An 8,834-nucleotide genomic window follows, 5' to 3' on the forward strand; every position below is an offset into this window, starting at 1 on the left:
AGAGACAATAAACCAATTAAGGCCCAGCCCTTTTGTGATTGTAACACTTCTCAGCTACAACAAATACCCAATTAGCATGTAAATCAAAAGGGGGGGGGGGCTGACAGGAGAGAAATTTCTCCCTCAGGCCAAAAGGACAGCTTTTCAGAAACACAGGTTTCTCTTCCCATTCCCAGGCTCCTTTGCAGACCTTCCCAGTATGCACTGCAATGAACCAAGGTTTACTCCAGATACAGCATATTGCTTATTCCATGACAGCATCATTTCCAGGCCTTTGACCATTTTGGTTGCCCTCCTCTGGACACGTTCCAGCTTGTCAGTATCCTTCTTGAACTGTGGTGCCCAGAACTGGACACAGTACTCCAGGTGAGGTCTGACCAGAGCAGAATACAGTGGTACTATTACTTCCCTTGATCTAGATGCTATACTCCTATTGATGCAGCCCAGAATTGCATTGGCTTTTTGAGCTGCTGCATCACACTGCTGACTCATGTCAAGTTTGTGGTCTACCAAGACTCCTAGGTCCTTTTCACATGTACTGCTCTCAAGCCAGGTGTCTCCCATCCTGTATTTGTGCCTTTCATTTTTTTGCCCAAGTGTAGTACTTTACATTTCTCTTCCACTCTATGATTCTACGACTCTTAGTGATCCCAGCGTTCCTTTCTAGGTGCTCACAGACCGTTTGCTTAATGATCTGCTCTAGAATCTTTCCTGCTATTGATGTCAGGCTGACTGGGCGGTAATTGTTTGGGTCCTCCCTTTCCCCCTTTTTGAATATAGGGATATTTGCCCTCCTCCAGTCTGCTGGGACTTTGCCTGTTTTCCCGGAATTCTCAAACATAAGTGCCAGTGGTTCTGAAATCACCGCTGCCAGTTCTTTTAATACTCTTGGATATACAGTGGTACCTCGGTTTGCAAATGCAATCCATTCCGCGGAGGCGTTCACTCACCGAAGGCATGCTTCTGCGCACACACGAGCTGTGCAGATCGCTTCCGTGCATCCAAGCGCCACGGAACCCGGATGTAAACACTTCCGGGTCCGCGGCATTCGTAAACTGAGGCGTTCATAAACGGAGGTAGGCATAAACCGAGGTTCCACTGTAGTTCATCTGGCCCTGGAGACTTGAATACATCTAAACTAGCCAAGTATTCTTTTACTACCTCCTTACTTATTCTGGGCTGTGTTTCCCTTGCTGAATCATCTGCTCCATATTTTTCTGGTCGGGCATTGTTTTCTTTTTTGGAGAAGACTGAGGCAAAGAAGGCATTGAGGAGTTCTGCCCTTTCTCTGTCCCCTGTTCGCATTTCACTATCTTCTCCTCTAAGTGACCCCACTGTTTCCTTGTTCTTCCTTTTGCTACAGACATACCCATAAAAGCCCTTTTTGTTGCTTTTAACCTCTCTAGTAAGCCGGAGTTCATTCTGTGCTTTAGCTTTTCTCACTTTCGTCTCTACATGTGCTGGCTATTTGTTTGAATTCCTCTCTGGTGGTTTCCCCCTTATCCCATTTTTTGTACATATCCCTTTTAAATCTTAACTCAGTTAAAAGTTCTTTAGATAGCCACCCTGGCTTCTTCAGGCACCTTCCTTGTTTCCGTCTCATTGGTATTGCCTGAAGTTGTGCTTTTAATATCTCCCTTTTAACAAACTCCCAACCATCATGAACTCCCTTCCCTTTTAGTATTTCTGTCAATGAGATTTCACCCAGCATTTCCCTAAGTTTTCTGAAGTCGGCTTTCTAAAAGTCTAGAATTTGAGTCTTAGTATGCTTGGTTGCTCCTTTCCACTGTATAATGAACTCCAGAAGAGCATGGTCACTCCCCCCTAATGATCCTGCCACCTCTACCCCACTAACCAGGTCATCACTATTGGTTAGAATCTGATCTAAAATGGCTGATCCTGTTGTTGCTTCTCCCACTTTCTGGACAATGAAGTTGTCTGCAAAGCCAGTGAGGAATCTGTTCGACCTTATGCTCTTGGCTGAGTTTGACATCCAACAAATATCAGGATTGTTGAAATCCCCCATGACTACTATCTCACTTCCTTTTGAATGGTTGGCCATCTGTTCCAGGAAGGCTTCATCTGTGTCCTCAGTTTGGCTTGGGGGTCTATAGTAAACTCCCACAATGAGATCACTGTTATTTTTCTCTCCTTTAATTTTGGCCGAAATACTCTCAATTTAGCTTTGAGGTTTTAAATCCTGGATCTCTTCACAGGTATACACATATCTGATATATAATGCCACTCCTCCTTCTATCCTGTTTGGTCTATTTCTCAGAAATAGATTGTATCCCTCTATTAGCACATTCCAATCATGGGACTCATCCCACCAGGTTTCAGTGATGCCTATTATGTCGTATTTAGTTTGCTGTACCAAGAGCTCAAGTTCATCTTGTTTTTTTCCCATGCTCTGTGCATTAGTATGGAGACATTGAAGACCATTGATCACCCCCCCTAGACTCTTATTTAAGGATTTTTTCCTCCCAACACTAGGTTTGCGTGCTGTTTGCTCCATTTGGTCCCTGACATTTGGATGATCATCTTCAGCACTTGATAGATTCCTACCTTCAGGACCACTGTCTCCCTCCCCCACATGTCAGTTTAAAGCCCTCCTGATGAGGTTTTTGAGATTCTTGGCAAAAACATTCCTCCCAACTCTTGTGAGGTGCAGCCCATCACTTGCCAGAAGTCCATCTTCAAGAAACTGCAGACCGTGATCTAAGAATCCAAACCGTTCCTGCTTGCACCATTTGCAAAGCCAGTTGTTCACTTCCCCTATTTTATCCTCTCCCTGGGCCACATCGTTCAACTGGGAGGACAGATGAGATGACAATTTTTGCATTTAATTGCTTCAACTTCCTGCCCAGAGCCTCATAATCACTTTTGATCTGCTGGAGACTATGGCTTGCAGTGTCATTGGTTCCCACATGGACCAAAAGGAAGGGGTATTTGTCAGTGGGTTTTATGATTCCTTGCAGCCGTTCTGTTACATCTTGGATCTTGGCCCCGGGGAGACAGCACACCTCTCGAGACGTCTTGTCAGGCCTACAGATCACTGCTTCTGTACAGCCCTCTAATAGGCTTGGTCATGATTCTTCCATGTGCTGTCCCTTCCAAAGTCACCTGCATAGAGGCAGACCGTTCTCACTCAACCGCCTGACAGACGTTACTATGTAGTCAAATCTCTCTAAGATGGCTGAGGAACTTCTGAAGGGAAACATTCATGGGGGAGGGGGGGAAGTCCTGTTTTGCTCATGACCTGCTTGCAGGCTTCCCATATACAGCCCATTGGGGGAGCAGGATTCCAGACTTGGTGGGTCCCGTCTGGCCTGAAGCAGCGGCAGCAGCAAGGCTCTTGTGACGTCGTCGTTGTGTATGTGTTAAAGTGAAGGGCAAAAATTCATGCAGGGGCCACAATTTACTGAGGGCAGAAGCTGCAGGCAGGCACAATGTAACACAGCCTAAAAGCCTCAAAACAAGAGCAAACAAAGCCAAAGTCTGAATGTCTGCACAACACAGTCACTGCAGGGACTGTCATTCCTGAGGAGGTATCCAAGGCCAGGAGGAATAGTGCCTGGCTGCATTCACCAGCTGAATCTAACCAGTGTGATGTAGTGGGTTAGGGGACGCAGGTGGCGCTATGGTCTAAATCACTGAGCCTCTTGGGCTTGGCGATCGGAAGCAACGGGGTGAGCTCCCATTGCTCTGTCACAGCTTCTGCCAACCTAGCAGTTTGAAAGCACACCAATGCAAGTAGATAAATAGGTACCACTGCAGCAGGAAGGTAAACGGCATTTCCGTGTGCTCTGGTTTCCATCACGGTGTCCCGTTGTGCCAGAAGTGGTTAAGTCATGCTAGCCCATGACCCAGAAAGCTATCTGCGGACAAACACTGGCTCCCTCAGCCTGAAGCAAGATGAGCAGCAAACCCCATAGTTGCCTATGACTGGACTTAACCGTCCAGAGGTCCTTTACCTTTACCTAGTGGTTAAGGTGTCAGACTAGGACCTGGGAGACCAGGCTTGGTATCCTCACTCGGTGGTGAAGCTCACCAGGTGACGTTGGGCCAGTCACTCACTCTTGGCATAACCTACCTCACAGGGTTGTTGTGGGGACTAAATGAGGAGAGAGGGAACCGTGTGAGCCACCTTGAGCTCCATGGAGAGAAAGATGGAATAGATAGGCAATAAATAAAAAATGCTGTACAGTGGTACCTCGGGTTACAGACACTTCGGGTTACGTGTTTTCAGGTTGCGTACTGCGGGAAACCCAGAAGTACCGGAAAGGGTTACTTCCGGGTTTCGCCGCTTGTGCATGCGCAGAAGGGCTAAAGCGTGTCACATGCCTGCGCAGAAGGGCTAAATTGCATCACGCACGTGCGCAGACGCAGCGTTGCAGGTTACGAACGCTACAGGTTGCAGACGTGTCTCTGTCCCGGATTACGCCTGCAACCCGAGGTTCCACTGTACAAGAAAAGGTTGTTGCTTGACCCATCTGCTGTTCCCATGTGCCACCCTTTCCGCGCGGAGCCTCGCCCCCCCCCCCCCGGCTGTGCCACGTCACAGGGGCCAGCCAGGGAGAGGGCCAGCCGGCCTGGGCTTCCCAGCTGGGGGCAGAACAATGGGAGAAGATGGGAAGCCCTGCCCCCACTTCTGGAGCCAGGCTTGAGAAGATGATTGACAGGCACAATTTCATCAAAACAAAGAAGATAAGCCTACAAGGAAAGCTAAATGCAAATTCAAAAAAAATTATCAAACTAGAAATACAACAAATACTTAAAAGTAAACATTGTAATATAATATTCAATGATTATTAGTAAAGAAGTAGAGTGGAAATTTTTTTAAAAAAAATGAAGCAAAAATATTTTGAGCATGCTAACAAACCAGGGAAGTCGTTGGCATGGCAATTAAATAAAAATGAAAAGAAAAATATTATAAGTAAAACTAAAGTCAAGGAAAAATGGAAATATAACCCAAAAGAGATTAGGAAAGAATTTGTTAAGTATTTCACAGATCTATACAGGACAGGATTAGAAAAAAAGATTGAAATAGAGGAATATCTGAGAGCAAGTAAATTAACAAAACTTACAGATGAGAAATTAGTAATTTTAAATGCCCCGATAACATCTTCAGAGGTATTGGAAACTATTAATCCAGCAAAAACAGGGAAGTCACCAGGACCAGATGGCTTGTCGGCTAAATATTATAAAAAATTAAATAAACATTTACTAGCACCATTAGAAGCAACAATGAATGAAATTTTAAAGCTTTGAAAGGCACCAGAAACATGGAGAGAAGCATATATAACTTTAATCCCAAAACAAAGAGATGGATTTGACCTCAATAAAAAAGTATAGTTACAGGTAGGTAGCCGTGTTGGTCTGCTGTAGTCGAAACAAAATAAAAAAAATTCCTTCCAGTAGCACCTTGGAGACCAACTAAGTTTGTCATTGGTATGAGCTTTCATGTACATGCACACTGCTCTGATTATAACATCGTTATTAAATAATGATTACAGTATAAATTGTTTGCCAACATATTGGCCAATAGGATGAAAACAATATTGAAGGAATTTATACACCACGATCAGGCAGGTTTTCTCCCGGGGAGACAAATGACGGATAACAACAACAACAACAACAACAACAACAACAACAACAATAATAATAATAATAATAATTTATTATTTATACCCCGCCCATCTGGCTGGGTCTCCCCAGCCACTTTGGGCGGCTTCCAACAGAAAAATAGAACACAATAATCTATTAAACATTAAAAGCCTCCCTGAACAGGGCTGCCTTCAGATGTCTTCTAAAAGTCTGGTAGTTGTTTTCCTCTTTGACATCTGTTGGGAGGGCATTCCACAGGGCGGGCGCCACCACCGAGAAGGCCCTCTGCCTAGTTCCCTGCAACTTGGCTTCTTGCAACGAGGGAACCGCCAGAAGGCCCTCGGTGCTGGACCTCAGTGTCTGGGCAGAATGATGGAGGTGGAGACACTCCTTCAGGTATACTGGACCGAGGCCATTTAGGGCTTTAAAGGTCAGCACCAACACTTTGAATTGTGCTCGGAAACGTACTGGGAGCCAATGTAGGTCTTTCAGGACCAGTATTATGTGGTCTCGGCGGCTGTTCCCAGTCACCAGTCTAGCTGCCGCATTCTGGATTAGTTGTAGTTTCCGGGTCACCTTCAAAGGTAGCCCCACGTAGAGCGCATTGCAGTAGTCCAAGCGGGAGATAACTAGAGCATGCACCACTCTGGCTAGGCAGTCTGCAGGCAGGTAGGGTCTCAGCCTGCGTCCCAGATGGAGCTGATAAACAGCTGCCCTGGACACAGAATTGACCTGCGCCTCCATGGACAGTTGTGAGTCCAAAATGACTCCCAGGCTGCGCACCTGGTCCTTCAGGGGCACAGTTACCCCATTCAGAACCAGGGAGTCCTCCACACCTGCCCACCTCCTGTCCCCCACGAACAGTACTTCTGTCTTGTCAGGATTCAACCTCAATCTGTTAGCCGCCATCCATCCTCCAACCGCCTCCAGGCACTCACACAAGACCTTCAGTGAATATAAGAAATATCATAGATGTTATAGAATCCTTGGAAGTAAGAAACGAAAAACAGGCAGCGATGTTTATAGATGCTGAAAAAGCGTTTGATAATGTCTCAAGAGAAATTATGAAAAAAATCCTTGAAGAAATTAATTTTGGAGAAAATTTTAGGAAAGGGATTCAAGTAATATATTCTGGTCAAAAAGCCAAATTAATTGTAAACCAGGTGGTAACAGATAATTGTAAGATACAGAAAGGAAGGAAACAGGGATGTCCATTATCATCATCATTATTTATTCTGACTCTAGAAGTCCTGATGAGAAACATCAGAGCAGATGAAACCATTAGAGGAATTACGGTGGGGGGGAAAGATATATAAATTAAAGGCATATGCAGATGACCTTGTAATTACAGTCGAGGATCCTAAGAACTCTCTTCCAAAAGTTCTAGAAAAAACAAACAGGAATTTGGGCAAGTGGCAGGCTTTAAGTTAAATAAAAATAAGACAAAGCTGTCAGTGAAAAAATTATGAGAGGATAAAAAAGAATTACAGAATATAGAAACAGATTCATAAAGAAGTTAAATATTTAGGAATTTGGTTGACAACCATAAAATTATTATTAAAGATAATTATGAAAAAATGGAATGAAATTAAAAGGAATCTAGAAATATGGGGAAGAATGAATTTATAATTGCTAGGAAGAATTGCAGTGATTAAGATGAACATATTTCCAAAAGTGTTATTTTTATTTCAGTCAGTACCGGTCATAAGTAGTGCAGCATGCTTCAAGAAATGGCAAAAGGATATTACAAAATTTATCTAGAAAGGGAAGAAACCAAGAATAAAACATAAATTACTTAAGGATATTAAAGACAGTGGAGGCTTTTCCCTTCCAGATTTTAAATTATATTATGAATCTGCTTGCATTGCTTGGATTCGGGACTGGATCAAATTAGAAAATACAGATAATTAAAAGGACATGACAACAGTTTTGGATGGCATGCGTACTTGCGGTATGATAAAGGGAAAGTGCATAAAGGATTCTATAATCTTATAATCAGATCACTTTTAAAAGTTTGAGAAAGATACAAGGACTTATTAGAACAAAAGACTCTCTGGTGGTTGTCTCCAACAGAAGCAACATCAATTAAAAAAATTAACATGAAGGAAAAATGGCTCACTTCTAGAGATCTATTAACAGAAACAGAAGGGAAATTAAAATTGAAAGATTTTGAAGAGATCCGAGAATATGTCAATGACCGGTTGCAGTACTGTATTTCCAAATAAATGAGGTATTTTAAAAAGATAAAAATAAGGGTTTAATTACACTTTATCTAGATTTCAAAGAGAAATCGTAGATGACAACACTAAAATATTGGAGATGTACAATTTATTGCTAGAATGGGTAACTAAAGATTAAGAGGCTAAATGTGTAATGATTAAATGGGTAAGAAGATTTAGGTCACGATATACAAATGGAAGATTGGGAAAAATTATGGAAAGTGGATTTAAAATTTACTGCTTATATAATTTGAAAGAGACTTACATGAAAATGATGTATAGATGGTATATGACTCTTGTTAAACTTGCAAAAATGTATAGAACAAGTTCAAATAAGTGCTGGAAGTATAAAGAGAAAGAAGGTACGTTTTATCATGTGGTGGAATTGTAATAAAAAATATTGGGAAATGATATACAGTATAATGAATTGAAAATGTTTAAAATAACTTTTGTTAAAAACACCCCAGAAGCTTTCTTGTTAGGTATCATAGGGTAGGAAGTACCAAAAGAGCGGAAGAAATTGTTCATGTATGCTACAATGGCGGCTACTGGCCCCAAAATGGAAAAATGACAAGATACCAACAAAAGAAGAATGGCAAGTTCAACTCAAGGAGTATGCAGAAATGGCGAAACTCAGGAAAGAGACAAACAGACTTTTAAAAAGACTGGGAATCGTTTATGTTGTATCTACAGAAATACTGTAAAGAAATGGACTCAGTAGCAGAGTTTGAGTAAACACAACGAAGAAAACAAGAGCAAAGGTTAAGACACAAAAATATGAAAATTAATTAAATGTAAGATGTTGTATCTGGAAGGAAATTTGGTATAAAAATGATAGGAATATAAGAGCACTCCGCTCAAAGATGAAAAATAAGATAAAATTAAGCAGAAGTCGCAAAGAGCCAGAAGGGGAAGATGAGGGAAGACCCGGGGTGGGGGGTGTTTTGCTTTTTTGTATTTTCTTTGATATGATTAATGTGTTGAATATAAAATTTAATAAAAACTTAT

This window comes from Zootoca vivipara, chromosome 8 (genome assembly GCF_965207765.1).
Source record: "Zootoca vivipara chromosome 8, rZooViv2.hap1.1, whole genome shotgun sequence".
Classification (NCBI taxonomy): Eukaryota; Metazoa; Chordata; class Lepidosauria; order Squamata; family Lacertidae; genus Zootoca; species Zootoca vivipara.